At 42.3% G+C, this 26,382-nt stretch overlaps 1 protein-coding gene across 3 annotated transcripts in view; it reads right to left on the bottom strand.

The window, feature by feature from the left end:
- Positions 1–26,382, bottom strand: part of SLC49A3 (solute carrier family 49 member 3) — a 484,926-nt gene that overhangs the window by 207,974 nt on the left and 250,570 nt on the right. The gene's annotated exons all lie outside the window — the stretch shown is intronic.

Genomic DNA, 26,382 nt, shown 5'->3' with positions numbered 1-26,382 from the left:
AATTATTGACTACGAAGTATCTATAAAATTAAAATGAACTATTATAACGATTAAACTAAATCCCAAATGGATTAATATATCATATTAAGAAAATATTTACTAATGTTTTTGTTTTAAAATAAAAATTTGTTGTGCATTATTAAAAATGTATTGATCTCTTTTTCTGAAAAATATTTTAATATATACTCAATAAATACATTTTTTTACTGAACAATATCTTAATTTATTTTCTTAATTCATTATTTAATCTTAGATTCTATTTTATATTTGATTTGCAAAGATATAAAATGTGCATGATGGTACTAATAATTGCATTGATCCATTGCTTATAATGTTAATTGATTGTACAACATTTTTAAAACATTTGGATTTAATACAGGAGTATTAAAACACTACCCCACCCAATACCCCTATACCCCAAGCATCCCGCTCCTAAAAGTTAGTGTAGTAATTTCTTGTAAAGTATACTTCTTTATATTTAACATAAATATGGAGTAGCCACTCACAAATTAATACTCGGGTATTTTTTTCCAACTAGGAAAAAAAATACCTGGGTATTAAAACACTACCCCACTCAATACCCCTATACCCCAAGCATCCCGCTCCTAAAAGTTAGCGTAGTAATTTCATGTAAAGTATACTTCTTGTTTTTCACATGAATAAGGAGTAGCCACTTACAAATTAATACTCAGGGATGTTTTGCCAACTAGGAAAAAAAATTCCTGGGTATTAAAACACTACCCCACCCAATACCCCTATACCCCAAGCATCCCGCTCCTAAAAGTTAGCGTAGTAATTTCAAGTAAAGTATACTTCTTGTTTTTCACATAAATAAGGAGTAGCCACTTACAAATTAATACTCAGGGATGTTTTGCCAACTAGGAAAAAAAATACCTGGGTATTAAAACACTACCCCACCCAATACCCCTATACCCCAAGCATTCCGCTCCTAAAAGTTAGCGTAGTAATTTCATGTAAAGTATACTTCTTGTTTTTCAAATAAATATGGAGTACCCACTTACAAATTAATACTCAGGTATTTTTTGCCAACTAGGAAAAAAAATACCTGGGTATTAAAACACTACCCCACCCAATACCCCTATACCCCAAGCATCCCGCTCCTAAAAGTTAGCGTAGTAATTTCAAGTAAAGTATACTTCTTGTTTTTCACATAAATAAGGAGTAGCCACTTACAAATTAATACTCAGGGATTTTTTGCCAACTAGGGAAAAAATACCTGGGTATTAAAACACTACCCCACCCAATACCCCTATACCCCAAGCATCCCGCTCCTAAAAGTTAGCGTAGTAATTTCAAGTAAATTATACTTCTTGTTTTTCACATAAATAAGGAGTAGCCACTTACAAATTAATACTCAGGTATTTTTTGCCAACTAGGAAAAAAAATACCTGGGTATTAAAACACTACCCCACCCAATACCCCTATACCCCAAGCATCCCGCTCCTAAAAGTTAGCGTAGAAATTTCTTGTTAAATACACTTCTTGTTTTTGTCATAAATAAGGAGTAGCCACTTACAAATTAATACTCAGGGATTTTTTGCCAACTAGGAAAAAAAATACCTGGGTATTAAAACACTACTCCACCCAATACCCCTATACCCCAAGCATCCCGCTCCTAAAAGTTAGCGTAGTAATTTCATGTAAAGTATACTTCATGTTTTTCAAATAAATATGGAGTAGCCACTTACAAATTAATACTCAGGGATTTTTTTCCAACTAGGAAAAAAATACTGGTGTATTAAAACACTACCCCACCCAATACCCCTATACCCCAAGCATCCCGCTCCTAAAAGTTAGTGTAGAAATTTCTTGTTAAATACACTTCTTGTTTTTGTCATAAATATGGAGTAGTCACTTACAAATTAATACTCAGGGATTTTTTGCCAACTAGGAAAAAAAATACCTGGGTATTAAAACACTACCCCACCCAATACCCCTATACCCCAAGCATCCCGCTCCTAAAAGTTAGTGTAGAAATTTCTTGTTAAATACACTTCTTGTTTTTGTCATAAATAAGGAGTAGCCACTTACAAATTAATACTCAGGGATTTTTTGCCAACTAGGAAAAAAAATACCTGGGTATTAAAACACTACCCCACCCAATACCCCTATACCCCAAGCATCCTACTCCTATAAGTAAGAAAAGTAAATTCACCAGAAGGAACACACAGCCAGGAAGCCAAAGGCCACCAGGGACCAGCTCACCTTACCGAACAAGTGAAATAGGTCCTCAAAATAGCAAAATCGGAACTGCTTTTCAAGCCCATAAAGTCTGAAATAAGGATGATGCAATTAAAATGAAATCTGTATGGCCTCCTAAAATCCACAATGGCTCCACTAGTGGGAATCCTACACTATACGGCATGTCTCACCCAGGATACCATATTAGCATATACACAACCTTTAAAAATGCTGCTGCTCTGACTTTGAGCCGTATGTTAAACGCACGCAATCGAGCTGGGAACAGATAAAGGCCGCTATTAATATGCTTGCCTTGCACATAGAATTAGAGTTGACACATGCTCTAGAAAGAAGCAAGGGCTGCTCACCGTTTCTAGCTTAGCTGTCTACAGCTTCCACAAGTGCAGAACAAAGCAATGATGTCACATACATCAATTACGTAAAAATTAAATATGCATTTAATTTTAAGTGCGCTAAAATATTACGTTTTAACGTATTACTTACCTGTCAGCCGCACGCCTTTCACCAGCAGCCCTTACATCGACCAACCAAAGAAACAAGTGTGAAAACACTTCACACAAAATAAAAGAAGGACTTCTTTTTAGACGTACACGTATAACGTAGGATGACCGGAGTGTAACACCCAGAACGTAGGATGACTTGCGTGGTAAAGACTGTCGTGGAAGGCATATGCGTGGAAAAGACGTTTATGTGGTAAGGGCCTCGTAGTAAACGTCACGCGTAGTAATGCCTTCGTTGTAAATGATGTTTCCCCCAAAAAAACTAACTGGTACTGGAGCCCCTGACCTGCCAGTACTGTTACACACATGTAAACTCGCAGATATATTATCCGAAGAAAGATGAAAATCTGTGAAGTCCTTCTGGGCATTAAAACCATCAGCCTATAGGCAGAGTAAAAGCTCTGCAGCAGACGTTTTACATTTAGGAACATCTTATCAACAAGCACTAGCAAAGCCAACAGGTTTGGCCTATGAGAAATCTATTTGCTTCGGAAATGTTTTTTTTACATGTGGCTACAGGTAAGAAAAATATTTTTTTAAAGCATTGGCCGCGTTCTAGTACTTTTTTCATTTTAAGCCATGTTGCACAGTAGCCTGTGCTGCTGTAAAATATGTTTTATAATAGTGCAGGGGGGTTGGGACGGGGTTCAGCAACACAAGGGAGGAATTGGAAAACACAAGGTTAAGCGAGAGGAGGGGGTGGGGGGAACACAACGGAAAGCTGGACAAGGGTCAGCCAACTCAGTACATTGGTGATAGAGAGAACATAGTGAGCACTGCAGTGGTTTAAGCCATTGGCAGTCAAGAGCATTATCAGAAGCCAGAGGCGCCCTTAACCTCCCTGTGGCGTCAGTACTCGTAGAGGTAGGTCTCTGTACGGAAACAAAACTAGTATTGGCACAGCCAAAATGCCTTGCCTTGGAGACCATTGCCTCTGGCATTGCTTTTTGTTACTGCTGTACATCATGGGCATTGTCGTCTTTGGCAATGATATGTAGCCATGCTGTATAGCAGCATGACTAAAATTAATAATAAAAATAAACTATGATGAATCCAGTGCTAATGCACTTTTACTGTTAAAAAATGCATGTTAGCCCTAGCTGCGTCATAGCGCTTTTTAAAATTACTTTTAGCCACACTGCAAAGCTTCAGCACCGCTGTACAGCATGGCTACAAAACATTGCAAAAGCAAACAGCTCTCACCTATACGTGAGCTATTGGTTTTGTTGTCATGGCGTGGTACTGTGTGGCATGGAGTCTGGAGTTGAGTGGTACTGTGAAAAGTGGAGCAAAGTGGAATTGTGTGGCATGTAGTGGCATTGTGAGCAGTGGATTAGAAGACACCCCTAACCATTTCTCTACTGATGAGGGAAGTTATCCCGAAACCCGAGCCATGTCTCGGGCGATACCCAAAAACCCGGGACATGTATCGGGTCTAGAGATTCATCAGTCCAACAAGTACCGACTTGCACCCACCTGGGTGATCCACTATTGAACTACAAGTACCAGAGTCCCGAGGGGCGATCCGGAGGAGGGGCTAGCGGTGTGCGCTCCATTGCGGTGGTTTCTATTTATTGGCTCCCTTGAGCTTTGAGCCGACGGGCTCCTGGATGCTGCCCTGCGTGCCGGTTCGGGCATCGAGGCCATTGACGGTTGTTTGGCGGCCTTCTCCTCCACCCCTAACCATTTCTCTACTGATGAGGGAAGTTATCCCGAAACCCGAGCCATGTCTCGGGCGATACCCAAAAACCCGGGACATGTATCGGGTCTAGAGATTCATCAGTCCAACAAGTACCGACTTGCACCCACCTGGGTGATCCACTATTGAACTACAAGTACCAGAGTCCCGAGGGGCGATCCGGAGGAGGGGTTAGCGGTGTGCGCTCCATTGCGGTGGTTTCTATTTATTGGCTCCCTTGAGCTTTGAGCCGACGGGCTCCTGGATGCTGCCCTGCGTGCCGGTTCGGGCATCGAGGCCATTGACGGTTGTTTGGCGGCCTTCTCCTCCACCCCTAACCATTTCTCTACTGATGAGGGAAGTTATCCCGAAACCCGAGCCATGTCTCGGGCGATACCCAAAAACCCGGGACATGTATCGGGTCTAGAGATTCATCAGTCCAACAAGTACCGACTTGCACCCACCTGGGTGATCCACTATTGAACTACAAGTACCAGAGTCCCGAGGGGCGATCCGGAGGAGGGGCTAGCGGTGTGCGCTCCATTGCGGTGGTTTCTATTTATTGGCTCCCTTGAGCTTTGAGCCGACGGGCTCCTGGATGCTGCCCTGCGTGCCGGTTCGGGCATCGAGGCCATTGACGGTTGTTTGGCGGCCTTCTCCTCCACCCCTAACCATTTCTCTACTGATGAGGGAAGTTATCCCGAAACCCGAGCCATGTCTCGGGCGATACCCAAAAACCTGGGACATGTATCGGGTCTAGAGATTCATCAGTCCAACAAGTACTGACTTGCACCCACCTGGGTGATCCACTATTGAACTACAAGTACCAGAGTCCCGAGGGGCGATCCAGAGGAGGGGCTAGCGGTGTGCGCTCCATTGCGGTGGTTTCTATTTATTGGCTCCCTTGAGCTTTGAGCCGACGGGCTCCTGGATGCTGCCCTGCGTGCCGGTTCGGGCATCGAGGCCATTGACGGTTGTTTGGCGGCCTTCTCCTCCACCCCTAACCATTTCTCTACTGATGAGGGAAGTTATCCCGAAACCCGAGCCATGTCTCGGACGATACCCAAAAACCCGGGACATGTATCGGGTCTAGAGATTCATCAGTCCAACAAGTACCGACTTGCACCCAACTGGGTGATCCACTATTGAACTACAAGTACCAGAGTCCCGAGGGGCGATCCGGAGGAGGGGCTAGCGGTGTGCGCTCCATTGCGGTGGTTTCTAAAGTCACAGTGTGGCTTGGAGTGACGTGAATTGGAATGGAGCGTAAATATGTGGAGTGGAAATATGTGGCATGGTGTGGAAATATGTGGCATGGTGTGAAATTATGTGGCATGGCGTGGAATTGTGTGGTGAGGTGTGGAGTGGAATTATATAGCGTGGCATGGAATTGTGTGGTATTAGGTGGAGTCGAATTATGTAGTATGCAAGTGGAAATATGTGGATTAGAGTTATGTAGCACTGACTGGAATTATGTGGCACTGAGTGGAATTATGTGGCGTGTAGTGGAATTGTGTGGCATGGAGTGGAAGTGTGCAGTTTGGTGGGCAATTGTGTGGAGTTAAATTATGTGGAGTGGAATTATGTGGATGATGTGAAATTAGGTGTCTTGGAATTATGTGCTGTGGAGTGGAATTATGTGCTGTGGAATTATGTAGTGTGGAGTTGAATTATGTGGTGTGGTGTGGAAATGTGTGGTATGGCGTGGAAATGTGTGGTGTGGAATTGTGTGGCATGGAATTATGTAATGTAGTGTGAAGATTTGTGCAGGGGAGTGGAATTATGTGGTGTAGAAGAGAGTGAAATTATGCAGAGTGAAATTGTGTTGTGTGGAGTGAAATTATGTGGCATGGAAGTGTGCTAGGTGGCTTGGAATTATGTGGTGTGGAGTTGAATTGTTAGAAGGGGAATTGATCGGCGTGGAGTACAACTGTGTGGCATACACTGCAATTGTATGGAGATGAATTATGCGGCCTGGAGCTAAATTATGTGGTGTGCTGTTGAATTAAGTGGTGTGGAATTAGTTGGCATGTTGTGGAATTATGTGGTGAGGAGTAAGATTATATGGTGTGGCATGGACTTGTGTGGAGATTAATTGTATGGCATGGAATTGTGTGGAGTGGAATTGTGTGGTATGGAATTGTGTGGAGTGGAATTGTGTGGTATGGAATTGTGTGGAGTGGAATTGTGTGGTATGGAATTGTGTAGAGTGGAATAGAACTATGGGTCGTGGAGTGGAATTATGCAGCACTTAGTGGAATTATGTTATGGAGTGGATTTATTAATAGTGGAGTGGAATTATGTGGTGTGGAATTATGTGGCATGGAATTATGTGCCATGGAGTGAAATTATGTGATGGGGCATGGAATTATTTGGTGTGGATTTGTGTGATGTGCCCTAGAATTGTGGGCTGTGGAGTGAAATGGTGAGACATGAAATTGTGGAGTAGAATTAAGTGGACTGGAGTGGAAATGTGTGGCATGGGGTTGTATGGAATTATGTGGCGTGGTGTGAAATTAGATGTCTGTGTGGAATTTTGGGGTGTGGTGGAGAATTGTGTGGAGTGGAATTGTGACATGAAGTGCAATTCTGTGGAATGGAAGTAAGGGGCGGGAAGTGGAATTATGTGACAGTGTGGAATTATGTGGTGTAGTATGGAATTATGTGGCATGGCTGCTACGGGAATTAGTGGCATGGAATTGTGTGGTGTGGAATTGTATGGCGGGAATTGTGTAGTACAAATGAGCTTAGTTGAATGGAGTGGAATTATGAGGAGTAGAATTATGTGGTACTGAGCGTAGTGGAATTATGTGGTATAGAGTGGAATTATGTGGTGTGGAGGGAATTATGTGGCATGGAATTGTGGGGCACTGAGTGGGGTAGAATTATGTGGGTTGGAGTGGAAATATGTAGCATGGAATTGTGGGGCACTGAGTGGAGTGGAATTATGAGGGTTGCAGTGGAATTATGTGGCATGGAATTGTGTGGAATTATTTGGGATAGTGTGAAACTAGATGTCTTGGTATAGAATTTTGTGGTGTGGAGAAGACTTGTGTGGGGTGGAATTATGCGGCATGGAGTGGAATTAAGTGGTGGGGGTGGAATTCTGTGACATGGAATTGTGTGCCACACAGTGGAATTTATGTGGTGCAGATTTATGTGTAGTGTAGAGAATTATGTGGCGGGAAAGGAAACTGATAGACATAGAACTGTGTGGCGTGAACTGCAATTGTGTGATGTGGTGTGCAATTTTGTGGAGAGGAAGTATGTGACAAGGAGTGAAATTATTATGGTGTGTGGAGTAGAATTATGTGGTGTGTCATGGAATTGTGTGGTTTGAAATTACGTTGGCTTGAGTGGAGAGGAATCATGTAGTGAAATTGTGTGGAGCAGAATTGTGTTGCATGGAATTGTTTGACATGGTATTGTGTGGCATTGTGAAGAATGGAATTATGTTGCGTTGAGTGGAATTGTGTGGAGTGGAATCATGTTGAGTGGAATTTTATAGGGTGGAGTGGAATCATGTGGTGTGGAGTTGAATTATGAGACATGGCATGGAGTGGAAATATGTGGCATGGAGCAGGATTATGTAGCATGGATTTGCATGGCAATGTATGGAATAACATGCTGTGGATTGGATTTATGTGGCGTGGAATTATTTGGCGTGCCACTGAATTGTGTGGTGTGAAATTGTGTGGCATGGAGTGGAATTGAGGTGTGGAATTGTAAAGAGTGCAATTGTGTGGAGTAGGATTATGTGATGTGGATTGTAATTATGTGACTTGGAATGGAATCATGTGATGTGGAGTGACATATTGTGGCATATAGTAGACTTATGAGGCATGGATTTGAGTGATGTGTAATTGTGTCACATGGCGTGGAATTGTGTTGATTTGTATGGAATTATGTTGAATTCAATTAAGTGGCACAGAGTGTAGTGTATTTATGTGGCACAGAGTAGAATTATGCTGCTTTCACATGATGAGTCTCTTGCGTAGAGTATTTCCTCTCCTTCCATTCTCTGTGTGAAAAACTCTCATTGAGGCACTGATAATCAGTTGCCTGGACTATTGTAAAGTGAATCATTATTGAAAAAAACTCTAGGTGGTCCAGAACACAGCGGCCCGACAAGTCCAGAATATGCCAGCCAGAACTGCTTCTCTCCCCCTCCTGTGCTTACTACACTGGCTCCATATGTGCAGGAGAAGTAAGTTCAAGAATTGTTGTATAGTACATAAAGCATTGAATGGCAGATGACCCAGTTATTTAACAGAAAAATTGATCCCATACCAGCCGAGCAGATCTCTACCATCTGGGGAGAAATCCCTCCTTACTACTCCCCGTTTTAGGAAATCTCGTTCTGGGGGCAAAGCCTTTTCCTACGTGGCTCCCCATTATTTGACTCACTTACCCTTTCACCTTCATTTTATAAACTACTTAAAACTGAGTTTTTTTGCAACTAACGTCTCCTGGCCTGTGTTTTTTCCTTAGTAGCACAGAGATACCCCTTCGGGGGTGGTTCAGGCACTTTATAAATCAAATCACATCAAAATCAAATCAAATTATGATGCATGATGTGGAATTATGTGGTGTGCATTGAAGTGGAATTATGAGATATGAAGTGGAATTATGCAGTGTGGAATTGTGCCTGGAATTCTATGAGTGGAATGTTGTGGCATGAGTAGAATTATAAGATGTGGAATGGTGTGGCATGTAACTCTGTGGCGTTGAGTGGAGTGGAATTATTTGGAATCGAGTGAACTTATATGATATGGAGTGGATTGAAAATATGTGGAGTGGAATTATGTGGATAGGAGGGGTATTATGTGGCATACAATTATGTGGAATGGAGTTGGATTATGTTGCGTGGAACTGGGTTGCAGGGCATGGGATTGTGTGGCATGTATTGTAGTCGAATTGTGAGACATGTAATTGTGTGGCATGGAGTGCAACTGTGTAACATGGAGTGCAATGGTTTAACTTGGATTGCAACTGTGTGATGTGTAATTCCATGGTGTGGAGTGGAATCATGCAGCGAGGAGTGGAATTATGTGACACAGTGTGGAATTATGTAGTGTGGCGTCAAATTATGTGGCATGATGTGGAGTAGAATTATGTGTTATATAATAGTGTGGTATGGCGTAGAATTGTGTTGCATCGAGTCAAATTGAATTATGTGGCATGTATTGGAGCATGATTGGGTGTAGTGGAGTTGAATTATGTGGCATGGAGTGGAATTATGTGGCACAGAGTGAAACTATGTGGAGTGGAAATATGAGGCATGCAAGGGAATTATGTGGCATGTAAGGGAATTACGTGCAGCGGAGTAAGATTGTGAAGCGCAGAGTGGAATTGTGTGGCATGGAATTGTGAGACATGGAATTATTTGTCGTATAATGGTTTGGCATATAGAGGGGTTGTGTGATGTGGTGTGGTATTGTGTGGTGTGGTATTGTGTGGAGTGGATTTGTGTGGAGTGAAATCGTGTGGAGTGGAATTGCGTGGCATGGAATTGTGAGCCATGGAACTGTGTGGCGTATAATTTTTGTGCATATAGTGGGGTTGTGTGATGTGGAATTGTGTGGAGTGGATTTGTGTGGAGTGGATTTGTGTGGAGTGAAATCGTGTGGAGCGAAATTGTGGAGCATGTAATTGTGGGGCGTAGAATTGTGTGGTGTGGTATTGTGTGGTGTGGAATTGTAAGGCATGGAATGGCATGGAGTGGAATTGTGTGCAGAAGGAGCAATGAATATAGGTAGTTAAATTAAACAGCCGATGGTGAAGATAAGAGTATTTATTTATAAACACAACATTTTTGTGGAATGTGGTTTGGACATCTTGGAAACAAATGCAGGGCCACGTATTGTGTGAAATATACTTGCATTGCGTTCAGTAAATTAAACAAGATGTGAATTTAAATGAAGGTACCCAGGCTATTGCAAATAAGAACTGACGAATTTAAACATGTATACGCTTTCAAAATATGTGCTTTGTAAATAGCAGTAAAAGTACATTGTTTTTTAAACTGGGGTAACAGGTTGCATTTTAAATCAAAGTGGCCGTGCAAGTACGTTTCCTACAATCGGGTAGCAGTTGGAGAAATGAGTCACACAGCGAAGTGTGCGTGTTCATGTTTAAAGGATAGAGCGAGGAGAGGAATGTAGGAACAGGGTCAGCAACACGGAATAGTGATCAGGAAGCTGTGGTGGCTGGTGACATTTCAAAGTGGTGAGGCATAAAAATCGGGCTGAGCTTTATGTAGGGAGCGAGTGAGGCGAGCAGCCCCAACTACAAAGAGATCGCAAACAGTAGCAGACAGACAAGCTGGGCAAGGCCCATTAAATGCCAGAGGGACCTACTTTATACGCCTCACACAAACAAAACACATGGATGAAATATCAATATCTTGTTTTCTGTGTAAACCAGCAGCAGCCCCTATAATAGGTTTTGTAGCGCTGCGGTAATAGTAGGCTGAACAGGGGTTCCGGATTTTCCCAGACAGTCCTGGTTCTTCGCCAGCTGTCCCGGCAGATTTCTGAAAATTAAGCTCATGTCCCAGTTTTCAGAGGGTCGGCTGAAAACGGTGAGAGGTATCTTTTTATGTTTTGCAAAGCAGTGGTCGTTAGCAGCTGTTATAAGAAAGCAAATTAATTAACAGGCATGCTACTGACTTTAATAAAGATGGCATTTTATGAATGTCTTGACTGCCTCTTCTGTAATTCTCAGCTAAGGAGTACTGTCATGCTGTGCGCTGGGTTAAAGTAAAATTGTAGTCCTTCTTCTATTTTTTGGGAAATATCCCAGTTCTTGGCTTAAAAATGTTAGTCACCCTAGGTAATAGGCAGGGCTGGCGCTAGCCATGGGCAGTGAGGGCAGCTGCCCAAGGCCTCGCGCACTCAGCCCACCAGCATGGGGCCTGGCATTGGTGGTGTGTCCTGTTGTTTCCCTGGCCATCCATTTTAAAGAAAGGTGTCGCCTTTCAATTAGTGTCCATGGGAAGGGCCCCCCTCCTCCCGTGCCTCTCAGGGATGGTGTCTGGAAGCTTAGGGGAGGGAGATGCTTCCTCTTGTCCCAATTGCAAGGAGACCCATTCAGAGACACTGTGGGAGGCCCATTGTCCAGCATTTTTTACCCCCCCCCCCCCCCCCCGCAGTTTTAACTTTTAGCCCACAAGCAATTCTCACACCTATGGACTGAAGGTGTGAGAATTGCTTGTGGGCTAAAAGTTAAAACTGTGGGGGGCACAAAAATGCTGGACAATGGGCCTCCCACAGTGTCTCTGAATGGTCTCCTTGCAAGGGGTCACTTATCTAAATTAGAGGGGCCTCGCAAATCCTAGAACCGGCTCTGGTAGTAGGCGCTACCAACAGACACGAACCGTTCACTTTAAAAAATGATTATAAAATACGGCATAGCGAAGGAACATAAAATAAATAGTTCTTCCTTCTACGTTGTGTTGGGAGAGTTGGTGCTCGAATGCAGGCGGGATTATAAAGTCAATATGACGGTTTCTGGTAGTTGTGCACTATAAGCTGTTTTTCACATTATTGGCACAAAGCTGGTTCCCTGCCAGCTTTTAAATGCTGCCCCTCGGTTTTTGCACAGAGCGCTATGACTCCAGGTCAATATTGATAAAGGGCTCTTGCAGGTTCGAACCTGGCTCTGGGCGCCCACTTTACCACGGAATGACCAGCGCGGCTGCAAGAGGAGGAGCAGCCTTTGACGCCAGAGCCCCTTCCCTTGGATGCAGGAGGTGTCCCAGCAATCAACCCCTACCCCTCCCTTAAGCTTTTGTAAAGGCCATGCCGAAGGTCAAACATGGTGTCAAAGGAAACTTTTAATAATTTAGATCAACTCCTGATTCTCTTTTCGGATTCCAAGTTCTCAAGCAAATTAAGACACCCCCCTCCCCCCCCCAAGTGTTTGTTTTGAAACAATCTCAAGAAAATAAATATAAATTATTATCATTTTAAACATACATAAATCTATTAGTGCTTTGAAGCCCTTTGTGAACAGAAGCTGCATGTCCCAGACAGTGAAGATTTTTATCAGCGTGGAAGGATGGCCGTTTGAGTCAGCTCTGCCAGGAAACTGCAGGTGCATTATACGACCAAGCTACCATACTAGGTTCAAAGTAATGGCACAGAAGACATCGTCGACAAATAAGGGCAATGCATGTATCCAATGGCACTTCAATATTTAGAAACAAACCAACATTTCACACCACGAGTTGTCACTCCAGAACTTTCCAGACTCTTAGAAACCACCGGAGGTGAAAACTGTTGGTTGAAGCTAAACTTAATTTTCAATGCTTTGCTAATCCTTTTCTTTTATACTCCTTTATCTTCCATTTTCAAGTTCCTTAAAGGTTTGAACCAATGTGTATATATATGTATATATATATTTTTTTTTTATTAAACTTGGCAGCGTGCAGAATTGTACAGCTCTGTGGTCTTCACTTCATTTTACCCTCTTATCTTGCACCCTGCAGGCTGTGATCCCCAAATTTCAGCCACGCATGGAAAAGCCTGCAGGCAACTGGACACGGTTGTCTTTCTACTGCTGAGCCCGCGCCTCTGAGGCTGCTGTCTGGTCACGTCAATGCGATGCTAACCAATCCTGCAGCTGCTCTCATGCTCTTCAGCATGAAAGAAGCGTCAGGATTGGATGGAGCAGGCTACCCCAGCGCTCCTTTTGAGACTGGGGGTCTGTGACTGTAATACTACGGCTGTTGACACAGCTGCTGTATTGCTGCTGCAGAAATGCACAAGCCGGGCTGGCCATGGCAAGACCGCCGCTCAATCCGACATGCTCACTTTTCGTGTTATCCCTGCAGCTGCCAATCAAGCAGCAGGAATCACCCCTCACACACACTCACCCGTAGCACGTGCAGGATAAAATTGGTAATGATACGATTTTATTTATTTATTCAAATCCATTGGTTTACTGTTGCGCTTGCAGCAGGCGGGGAGATGCTCCTCCACCCCAAAGGAGGAACGCCGATGGGTGGGAGGGGGAAGATGAGATAGTATCTGAATAACAGTGCAAGCAGCGGGTGCGCTTTAATTCAAATTAATCAGTCTGTGCTCAGTCCATGCGCCACACAAAGAAAAGAAAATAATTGGTGTGTGCTGGCCAACTAGGAAGCAGCAAATAAAAGTGGCAATAAAGTCAACGAGGGGTATGCAATGGGGGTCCTTGGAAGCCCCTTATTGTACACAATAGCCTCGAAGAGACAGCGCATGCCCTTACTAGCTGAGACCTCAAAATGATAGGCAAAGTAGCAGCAGCAGCCCATCGAAGAAGGCCCATCTGAGTTCCTTTGGCCCAGAGTCTACATACCCACCAAGAGGAGACAAACTCTACATATCCCAGTGAAAGGGTAGGCCAGAGAAATATGGGGGAAAAGTGAATACGTTAGAAGCAAGAATAAATGTGAGAGGGGGATTCACTGACTGAAAGTGTTACTTAGAAAGGCTAAAGAACCATGTGTGCTCAAAAAGAGCAGGTTCAGAAGATGGCTATGTGTATGCAAGTGTGTATGCAAGTGTGCAAGTAAACAACAAATGGGATCTATGTTCCTTCACAAATCTTTGCGTTTGTTCAGTTACTCCTATACAGATCCGCCATGCTCTTTTTGTACACTAAGGCTTAAGAAATGAGTGCCTGGTGCTCGATTGTATCGGGCGGTAACGGATGAGATATAACAGCTAGAGCTGCCACCAATGGGACCAGAGAAGCCGGCTCAAATCTGGCATCAGCGCAACATCCTGTGATTCTGGGCAAATAATATAATCCCGCAGCCTTAAGAATGCGTAACGTCTGGCTTTCATAGAAAACATCTAGGCCTAGATGCATCAATATTTGACCAAAAGCAGCAAGACAACTTGCAGCACTTTGTCAAATGGAGAGGGCAAGAATACACCATATCTACTAAGTTCATCAACACCGTGAACCAGGCGACAATATCTGCCTACATTCAGAGTGTGCTCTGTGAAGCAGCAGTCTGAAGGCGGATGGCAAAAAGGTGTCTTTTTTTTAAGCCAAATCTTGATGTCTTACTTCAAGAACAATTTGTAATCCTTTGTCTAAATTGGATCCTGACTGGGAGCAGAAATCAAAACCAGGAGGCGCACAGTTTAATGAAAACACCTTGCCACCAGATTCACTAGCCCATAAGAAGAAATTAAAATGCACAAAGCATGCCAGTTCGTAACCTGGCCAAGAGAGGAACCGAAAAAGGTTAAGTGTTTTAGTTTCTTAAAACCTGTATGCATGTAAGATAAGTAAGTCTTTGTGTGCACCGTATGTATTTGAAATGTCAGTCTATATAGTCTATATGTATAATTACACAAATTATTACAATGTATACAGCATAAACCGCACATGCTCCAGAAAACAGAAATATAAGTAATCTCATGCTTTAGAGATGATCCCTTCAACCAGCAATTTTATTTTCTGCAAAACATCCTTCACAAACTGGGATTTTTAGCTCTTACTTATACTGAAAAATATGTTAATAAAACCCTGATAAAGGAAGGTACTGCTGGCTAAATAGCTGTCTATTAATTCTGGCCAGGCAAAAAAGTAAAATCTTCAACTCTATAAGTCCACCCACCTTCTGTTATTAGCTGATCATTTTGAAACTCTGCTGGCTGTGCACGGTTTATTGTGCTCAGGGGTGGGCATGGGAAGCCTGGTGCATGTTCTGCTCTTACACCAGTTAACTTCCGCCTAAAAGAAAATCTCGGAGCCCAACTCGCTATCCATGGATCAGTGACTTCCTGTAACCGTGGTATCTTCCGAACAAGTGTCTGTGATATGCAGGGACTTTTGGGCCAAGATCCCACAAAACCTTTCCGCCGTGCCAGAGTACTGGGAGGGATGGAAAAGCAAAATCTCTCACAAAGCCATGAGGAGGGAAAAGATTATGGTAATGGTGGCAAAGATAAAGTTGTTATCTAGTTCTTAAAAGTAAAGTATTGAAATCACAGAGAAAGCAACCACTGGTGACTGATTCATGGCAGCTCACTGTCACTGAAAGGCTGGTTCAGAGAGTGTCCGCCTCCTTGGTTCATATTTTCGTAGAGAACAAGCTGAATGTTTTCTTAATAGTCACCAGCTGTGTAACAAGCATGTGTAATCTCTTCCTCTAAGCTATTTCACTGATCATATTCCTCTGAAAGCAAGTGCACTGAAGCACAATTGCTACAAATGCACCATGTATTCACATTGCCTCATTATGTCACTTGCCTTCGGTGATGCTCTTTCTGGTGGATACTCTATCTATTCAGAGATTCCTCACCTTTACGATGTATCTAGGTGCAAGACTGGATCCACGACATTTAAACAGCAATACAGAACTCGGGGAGGAGTAGCCGAATGGCATGCAGAAGTCTTATAATAGGATCCTTCTTGGGAAGTCAAGCGTGCAAATGTTTGACAGTGTACATTCTTGGCGGTGGCAAAAAGGTCTAGCCAGGTTCTCCCCATTTCTGGAAGTTGCCCGTGACACCTTGGGATGCAACCGCCATTTATGATCTGCTAGGCGCAGCCAGCTGAGTTTGTCCACCCTAGAATTCAAAGATCCCAACAGGTGGTTCTCAGGGAAGTACCCTGATGTTCCAGCCAGCTCCAGAGACTAAAGGGCAGATTTATCAAATATTCAGGCAATGCAGCAAGAGGCCACCTTGCTGCATGAAAGGGAGAGGGCAGGATGCACCATATTTAATATTATACAGCGTATTTCAGCTCTCATCCTGCACTGGTGCACAAACTGATATCTAGCACCAACAAAGGTAACCTGGGACCATACTGTAAGGGTGCCAGTGTTGTAGGCAGGATTGTTTTTGTGCAGGGCCACCTCCCAGGACAAAAACAATCCGCTGGGCCTTTTTCCTTTTTCTATGTGTGCTGCAACACACCTAGAAAGAGGAAAAAATTAGGAGATTCTCCTTGCTTCGCCTTCCCTGGGGAGGTGTAGCATATTGACGCATTCCCAGGTCTACCACTCATGGTAAATCTGGGAATGCAACAAAATCCACGAGTGGATGCATGGGATCACCCACGCCCCCCCCCCCCTCATGGGACGCCTTCTTGGGGCACTGCCTTGCGTTACTCCAGTTTTAACAAGTTCCACAAGGCCATACAAGATGGCCTTGCGTGGCTTGGTAAATCTGAGTTTAGTGCTGCGTTGCCCGTACGTGACGCAAGGTCAACACAACACATTGTTAAAACTGTCCGTAAGTGTCTCTTGACACAGAACCCAGGAACCCAACCATTCTGATTATTGCGGTGCCACATGGATGTGATGTTATCCATGGGAACCTGAACCAGCCTCACTTTGATAGATGGTAGGAAGGCTTTCAGCACCAAGCAAATGGTCTGCAACTCCCACAGGCTGATGTGGAGATGGGTCTACATCAGAGACCTGAGTCCTCTAATCTTTACCTCTCCAGATAACCTCGCCATCTCGCAATGACACATCTGTCACGACTTTCAACTCTGGGTTGGGCAGGGAAGAGAGATCTGCTGGTGGTACTACTGTGGTTAAGGAGCCACAACTGCAGGTCTTGTGCAGTCTCCTCTGAAATGTGGCTAGAATTGGACATGTTCCCCTGGTGTTGGGTCCACTGAGACTTCAGGTTCCACTTCAGGAGGCCAAGAGGCCTACAAGCCTAAGAGCCACTCTCAATAAAGCCTAGGAACGAGGTGTAAACATCGGGTCTATGGATGAGTGGGAGGGCGATTATTGGGATTTGCACTCCTCGAACCATTAGGTACAAAAAACAATCTAGTCAACATCCCTAAAAATTGGGCACTGAAGAGCTTATTATGGTTCAAAGTGATACGAAAAAACACTAGCTCCACCTAAATTACCAAGTTCAAATAATAGGGAGAGCACTTCAATGCAAAATTATAAATTCAAACGCTTGTCAGTAAATGATCAAAACTAAATGGTTGTTTCTGAACCCTCTACATACACATCTGATTCCATTAATACTCAGCAATCTCCCGACCGCCCTGCACTTCACAATACATGTCACTTCTTATATACAACTTAGATGCGTGTCCCCAGAAGTCCATTGTTTTACTGCATTAATCAGATCAGGTCTGTTACAGGATTTTACACATGTATACAAGAGATAAGTTACATTGGGGGACATGGGGTAACTAGAGCAGATTTGGATACACACAAGCTTGCAGAAGTGAAGGAAAGACATTATGTATTTGGGGGCCCCTTAAATGTCATGCACAGTTTTGAAGGTTACTCATCACTAGCAGCGTTTCTTGATAACGTATCTCTACCATAGGAGACATAAAAAGTCCTCGTTTGTGTTCAATAAAAAAAGACTATCTTTGTCGCAGCAAATTAACCAAGTTACCTAATCTTAACATTTCAGAGTGGATACTTAAGAGGAATATTCCAGTTATATCTGAGGATTAACGATCCGTGCAAAATGATGTCTAATGAGTTTTTATTTTAAACATCGCATTGCCCTTTATGAGGAAGTCCCTCTACCAAAAAAATAAAATCCAGACACTACAAAGAGTATAACATGCAGCAATAATTCCAGCCACGGAGCTGGATAACAATATTTAGCAAATTGTGGCCAAGAAAAAGAAATTATAACACCTTAATTGAGTCCAACTCATGACTGATTAACCACTATTAGCGTCACACCAGACCAACATTGATTACATTACTCTTGAAAAAACAGGGTGGCTAATGTATCTAAAATCTATCCAAATAGAGACCCTGAAAAATTCTTTTTCGCAATCCGAATAGATGATTAAGGCAACTGAAGCAACATATAAATCAACATGATTTTACATGTAGGGAGTTAAGACAGAAATTCAGTGTAATCTCTAACTACTTGTAAAGGAATTTTCTGGCATCATTACCCATCAAACAGGAAGCCCACACATTTCCCAACCCCATTTGATGAAGACAGAACATGATTTCCAACAAGCATAAGCAACGCAATAAGGTCTCACCTATGCTTACCACTTATTTGGAAGATCATGAGATTCTTGATCCTTCTCAATATGAGTTCAGAACCTTTCACAGTACAGACACAGCTTTGGTGGCGATTTCTGACTTCATCAGATTGTCCCTGGATGTTGGCACTCCAGCAATGCTGGTTTTGCCGGATTTGTCTGCAGCTTTTGACACGGTCTCTCAGGCTTTACTGATCCGCAGGCTGCATGTATAAGGCATTTATGGTAAAGCTCTACAATGGTTATAGATTTTCCAGAAAATCGGATAAAGGCGATCTCACTGGACTCTTTCAAGTCACATATGATGCCTATCAATATGGGGTACCTCAAGGCTTTTCCTTGAGCCCACATTATTCAACATCTATGTGGGTCCCCTCGCTCAGATTGTCAAAGGATGTGGCTCTGAGATAATATCTTAACGCTGACGACACTCTGTCATCTCTTTGGGACAGATATTCATCTCTTTCTGACAGAATCTTGACGAGTTGAAACCTCATTTTATAGACTGTGTGAGGAAAATAGCTGCTTGGATGATAAATAATTGTCTGCAAAACCGAGATTCTGTTGTCCGGAAAACATCTGCAGCTTTGGACACCAGACTGGTAGCCCCCTGAGTTGGGTTCCACCCTGTCTCCTAGGCAGACTGATAAAATGCACCAATCTTCCAATATTGTGAAGAGCAGGTTTATTCAGTACAGCCATCAACAGGAAACCAGTTCAACTGAATCCCTATTCATTGGAATGCTACATCGCAACCAGTGATGTCATGCACACCATGTTCCTTAAAGATACATCAAATCATAACACATCCCCCTCACATAGAAATTATTAAACAAAACTATTCATCTAATCGTTCAGACATTACACAATAATAAGACAAATAAAACAATTAAAGAAAAGGAAATATACGCATCAATACAGAACATAGTCTTTGAATTTCTTAGGTAGTTGTTTGCATCTCTTATCTGCAATTTCTGTGTTTACATTCAAATTTTGAGAAGCAACAGTGGAACCACTTTTTAGTTCTGTGAACTTGGTTGAATTTGGAGAAACAACAGTGGAACCACTTTTGAGTTCTGTGAACTTGGTTAACCTAGACATGTTCCAGTTACAACCATTATCTAAGGTCACAACATTCTTCTTAATAGCAACAATGATGAAAGGACCACAGAAATTAGAGACACCTTTGTGACCCAGTTTAGGTTTTTTCACCAACACTCCATCACCTAAATTCCATTTCTTTACTTTGACAGCCATTCTTCCATCATACCTTTGTTTGTATTTGTTTTGATATTGAGACAACACATCTCTTCTGGCCCGGTTCTCAACCACACTATCATCCCTATCCTTCACTGGAAGCCAAACAGGGTTAAGTTTAGAATTCGCCACCCTTCCCCTCAGAGCCTCAAAAGGTGACTTTTGCATGATAGCATTGGGAACCCTGCGATGTGCCCACCAAGTTTCCCTCAAGACACTACTAAACATAGTCCTGGACTCCAATGCTCGTTGGGCACAACTTTTCACCACTCTATTCATCCTCTCTGTAAGACCATTGGCCTGGGGTGAATATAATGCTGTCTTCTGATGAACAATTCCAAGATCTTTAAGAAAGACATCCATTTCATTAGAAGTAAATTGTAACCAGTTATCCATGACCAAATACTTAGGAACACCTGTGATGTATTCCTATAGGTTCTGTATCGATCCCCCTATTCCTGACCCTATTCTGGTTAACAAACTAACAAGTTAACTAGCAGCCATCCCATGAGGCAGAAAACCCCCATGATGCAGGAACCGTTATCTGATAAAGCCACACTACGGCACAGGAGCGTGTTATCTGATTAGGTCATAACGCTTGCCATCTAATTAGACAAGCGATATTCCTCCAGCCCCTGATAAGGCATACGGAGTTCTCAAAACAAATCAAACCTATGACACCTTGGGAAAAACCCTGCGGCCATTGTTTTGATTTCACCGAGAACTTCAGCAAAAGAATGTGCTAACGACCTGGTCGTATGACATCCTTATTGACGTATCTATGTCCATCCTTACGTCAATCTCGGCGCCTTAAAGGTATAAATATTACCGATATTGCCCTATGCAAACACACGCGGTGGTGACGAGGACGGAGCAGCCAGACTTGCCGAAGCCCAGAGCAGAGCAGACCCCGCTGGCGCAGCCCCGCCTTCCTGACGCGCTGAGAACGAGAAGCCGTTTTTCTCCTGCCGAGAAATCCAGCTCCGGCGCTTCCGGGTAGCCCTCGCAGGCAGCCTGGAATATCGAGACCAGAGACGAGAGATACCATCCCTCATCCATCCTAGATTCCAGGTACAGAACTGAATAACCCCTCGCAGAGAATTCTTTAGTCAGTCACTTGGCAAAACAAACTTAACTTAAACTGTAACTTTCTATTCCCGCCCACGTATTAGGCTTAGGTCAGGTACACGGGGTAGGCGTAGCTAGAAACACCAGTTGAGTACGATTAGTCAAATGTATATGTGTATGTAATATATTTTATTCATTTTAAACCTTCATATGGCTTAGAAACCATATCAATGTTTTTACAGTATTATTTTATACTTCTGCTTTTAATGTATGCACTTTACTTAATCATAAGTATTGCAATAATATCGATCCATTTCTCTTGTACGAGAAAAGAGACTGATCAATAAATAACATCTTTTATTGAACACGCCCGTCTCTTCCTTTTCTCTACAATCTGATGAGACTAAGAATGCACGTACTGACTGAGTAAAATAAATTGCCTTTTGTTTTCACACGACTCTCGAGATACACTCTTGATTAGGGGAGAGCAAAGTTGTCATGTTCTATGGTTGTCAGAAACTAAATCCCTTCTTGTCTATCCAGGGAGGTTCAACTCCTCCTTGCCTATTCGAGAAAGTTTCTAGTGAACTCTGAGCTAGCTGGCAAACCCAAAACTTTAAGTCTAATATCGACAGTAGTAGACCTAGTTAACGTCTGGTCTAGGCCTATACTATTGAAGGTATTATTCCAATGCGCAGACCCTATTGGGATAATAGGAACTACACTACACACCTTCTGACACAAACACATCTTTTAAAAACTCAATCACAGCTCTAGAGTTAACCACACCCAAGCACTTCGAGACAACTCATTTTGAAGTGTAATCCACCAAAAGTAACACAAATCTTTCATGAGAAGGCATCAATTCAAACGGACCTGCTATATCTAGACCAACTTTGATCCAAACCGCAACAGGAACTTCAACAGGTGAAAGTGGAGAATGATTAGTGGTGCGAGATTTATCATTGACAGAACATAGATGACAATCTTTGACTACAGATTCTACCATACAGTCCATGCCAGGCCACCAATATTTTTCCCTGGCTCGTGCCTTGGTAAGGCTTCTACCCAAATGCCCCTCATGAGCCAGGTTGATAATCCTACTTCTCAAATCACAAGGTGGTACTACTCTGTCACCTCTCAACAAGTTATCCTGCCAAAACGTAAGGTCATCGCTCACTGTCCAGTATGATTTCAAATCACAATCAAGATCTTTATAAACAGGCCAACCCCTGGAAATAACATTTTTGAAAGAAAAAAGACATAGTCACTCTTGACACACGACAACCACTCTTCCCTGGACACTGATGGTTCAACCAACCAATTCACACTTTCCACCATCTCTAAACCATGCTCAGCTTCAATGGGTAAGCGTGATAAGCAATCTGCAGGTTTGTTATTCTGACCTCGAATTTACTGCACATAAAAATTACATTCCTGCAAACCCTCACTCCATCTCTTTAATCTGGGAGTCATACGATCATTATGATGACAAGAGAAAATTTGCACAAGTGGGCGATGATCTGACTTTACCACAAACGGAATGCCCCACAAATAAAATGTAAAATTATAGATCACCCAAATTACAGCCAAAGCTTCCCTCTCAATACAAGAGTAGTTTATCTTCGCCTCTCTAAGAGCTCTTGAAGCAAAAGCTACAACAATTGCTTCACCATTGACTACTTGAGAGAGAACAGCCCCAAGTCCCTTAAGACTTGCATCAGTTGTCAAGATCGTTTTCAACTTTGAGTCAAAATGACCTATGGTTGGCATCTTTCCAATTTTCCTTTTAATGATATTAAAAGCTTCCTCACAATCATCCGACCATATAAATCGCGCACCCTTTTTCAAAAGAACTCTAATTGGCTCAACCACACTCGCAAAACCCTTAACAAACTTTGAGTAAAACTCAGCCATGCCCAGAAATGACTTAACCTGTTATTTATCCTCTGGCGCATGAGCTTTCACAATGCTATTTGCAAGTTCCATCTTTGGTTATATCCCATTTCCTGAAATCACATGACCAAGATATGTAACCGACTCAAGACCAATCCTACATTTCTCTTTCTTTACAGTGAGACCACTTTCTCCCAATTTGCTCAACACAGCTCCCAGCATACTCTCATGCTCCAACTTATCCTTCCCATAAATCAAGATATAATCTTGGAAAACCATCACGTTTTGCAGCTTACCAAGGACCATCTTCATCACTCTCTGGAAACAGGTTGCCGGTGAGGCCAATCCAAAAGGCATTCTTAGGAACCGATATGCCCCTATAGGAGTAACAAAGGAAGTTAAAGGCCTTGAGTCTAGGCGAAGCACAATTTGGTGATATGCTGACGAAAGGTCCAGTACACAAAAATGTTGGCACTTTTCAAAACACTGATGGATTCAGATTCAGGAAGTGGCTGGCGATCTACCCAGATCCATTCATTCAATCCGCGCAAGTCCACACACATTCTCACCTTCGTCCATCTTTAGGTGCCAAAACCACCGGAGCCAATCATTCTGAAGATTCTATTTCCTCAATCACACCCAAGCTCAATATTCTCTCAATCTCAAGTTTCAACGGTTCAAGCGCCATGTTTGGCACTCTACGCACTTTGTGAACACAAGGTTTAGCTGATTTTTAAAGAATAATTTGATGTTCAAATCCTTTCAAGCAACCAAGCGTATCAGAGAATACATTAGGATAATCTTCAAAATATCTGTTACAGTCAAACACAGTATCAACAGACAGGGAATGGGTGTTACCAACCAACTCCTCCATTAACAGCACTTGATTTCGAGGGTCTTTAGCTCCCGGGTTAAGAACTATCCCCAAATCATGTTGGTGCCTCCAACCAAGAAGATTGTCCCCCCTCACTGCTACATATACTTTACCAGTCGTTCCCTTGCCTTTGAACGTAATCTTTGCTATGACATATCCAAGAATATCAATTTTTGATCCTCCATAACTTACAGGAGCAATGTCTGGAGGTAAAAGTGGTACACTTTCTAACCACACAACCTCATCCCAGATCTTATTACCAATCAGGGTAAATGGAGACCCAGAATCTGCCATTAATTTGAAAACATTCCCATCTACACCAATATCACAGAAAGGCATACTGATTTGTCCTGCATCAATAACATCTCCAACTTCTTTTAAATTTGACACCACAAGAGTGCGAATGACATCAGAAACTTCTTCTCCTACATTCTTTTTCCTGGATGATTTACAGACACGAGCATAATGTCCCTTGACACCACAATTATTACAAATGCTGTCCCTCGCATAACAATTTGGACAACTCGAGTAATGTGAAAAACGTCCACATCTATAACACTTTATTTTCTGTTGAGTAGATGGTCGTGGTGAGCGAGTAGCATGTTCCCTGGTTGGAGGAGTATATTTGCTAGTAGAAGAGCGAGCTTGACTGTCTAGAGCACTCTTTTGGGAATGAGGATTTTTATGTACCAGCTTATTTTTTGCATTCAAAGAAACTTTGGCAACACCCTCGTGAAATTCTTCAACAATGTCACTATCTTCCAACATAAGCACATTATCTTGATTTTTCTTTTTGCTGTCATTAAGATTATGACTGCCATCTTCTAGATTCTTCCATATCTCTTTGACCCAAGAGGAAGTATTTTCCATACCTTCTACTATAGCAAGTGCTTCAGATAATGTGGAATTCTTAGACAGAAGTTTTTCCTGTACTCTTGAGCTATTGGTACATCTCACAAGTTGGTCTCTTACAAGTGATTCAGATAACTCCCCAAAGTCACATGTGCGTGCCAGCATTTTGAGAGAAGCAACGTATGTACCAACTCTCTCAGTAGACCCTTAAACACGTGTAAAGAATCTGTGATCCTGGGACCAAAATTTCGTTCCAACATTGTCATAGACATTTCAAATACGTCTGATGGCTCCCCATCACCTCCACCAAATGGTATAGGATCCATACTATCATAGGTGTTTCTGCCTTCAACACCCAGGTTGTGTAACAAAATTGCTTGCTTCCTAAAGGCAGAAAATGTCTCCCCTCCTATGGCCACTAAGTAAGAATCAAACAAATTCCTCCATCTCTTCCAGTGAAGAATTGGTTCTCCTTCTTCAGAGAGGAATGGTGGAGGTTGTGACATGCTGGATGCTGACGTCATTATGCTGGTAGGTACAATGTCAAAAGAACTGGTTATTATTTATTCTTTCCTATTCTTGTTCTCCAACCATCAAATGTACTTCTTCAATAAAACGTGTCAGACTTGTAACAAAAGTCCAAAATAAAACAACAAAAAAATGTTCTTTGTTATGTAAATAGCACTCACCATAAAAACGTTATCTTCGTTAAATTGTTCAAATAAAGCAATTAGATTAGTTTGTTTGTTCCGGGCATTGACGGCTTCCCGACCGAACAAATACACTTCACAGTTTACCCAATATGGCCGCCATGTTGTTGAACGTCACACGCAGCGTAGGGCAACGCAATGTCAAAGTCTATTCACGCTCTCCCGAACAGTGAAAGAGCGAGCTGAAGGATTGGAGGCATTCTTCAAAAATGCACACGCGGCAACGTTAAAAGAAAACAGTTCTCCGATGAACATAAACCAATGTAACCAAATCACAATAATTAATACTGTGACAGATTGTATCATTGTTGGTAGGTTAAATGAGGCCAATTCATGTAAGCCATGATACTGCGAGGAATGTGCTTTCTCCTAGGGTAAATTAATAATCATGTTCCTTTTACCTTATGAGACTTATACATATGATGCTAAGTCTATCAAACATTTCAGAAGGTTCATTACCGTGACATTGTTATAAGAAGATTGCCTAATGTAAAGTTAACATAGGTACATCATCAATATTTTAGATTAGCTATTGTTAGTATGTAAGAGTCAAATAAATTAATATGCATGTTTTGATGTTGTTTTTCTCTATGTTAATGTATGTTTTCTGCTAAAACACAGGTGTATTGTTTAGAAATATGATCAAAATCATGGATCTAAATGTAATTGTAAATATTTCTGTTTCATTTTACATTAGGGCATTACTAATATCAAACTAACAGTCCTGAAGATGGTCTCGCAGATAAACACATAGCAGACCGAAACGTCGACCTTCGCTTTTTTCCTACTCAATTAATTTAAGAAATAGGAAAGGCGTTATCAGGACCTACAGAGTATAATATCCATATATTATTGTTTTTTCCTGTAGGTCTGTTTATGTATTTGTACCATAATTCTATTGCCTCTTAATCTTTTGATAAAATCAAGATTTTCTTACACACCTGTTTTCTGTTTATGTTTGTTTTATCTTGAACATTGATGTGTATTACTCACTAGAACATATTATTGAGTCACTCCACTACAGGATCATTGATTTGTCCTCCTAAGTCTTCTTTAATTCATAAAAATATATTCTCTGAACAAATTCCCTTGGAGGCATCTCCTACCTGTACTAGTAAAGCACCGAGATACACCTATGGGGGTGGGTCACTACGCCACAATAAGTGTGTTTAACATAACATAACAACATGCATGAGCTATTGGCTTTAAAATGTGTTTTAGCCATGTTGTACACCAACATGGCTGCTGTTTACCATGGCTAAAAGATTGTAGCGTAGAGGAGAGTGACGTGGAGTGGAGTGTCATGGAGTGTTGTAAAGTGGA

The sequence above is a fragment of the Lissotriton helveticus genome, chromosome 2_1, assembly GCF_964261635.1.
Source record: "Lissotriton helveticus chromosome 2_1, aLisHel1.1, whole genome shotgun sequence".
In the NCBI taxonomy this organism is placed as follows: Eukaryota; Metazoa; Chordata; class Amphibia; order Caudata; family Salamandridae; genus Lissotriton; species Lissotriton helveticus.
The sequence above is the reverse complement of the archived record's forward strand: the minus strand, read 5'-3'. Positions and strand labels throughout refer to the sequence as shown.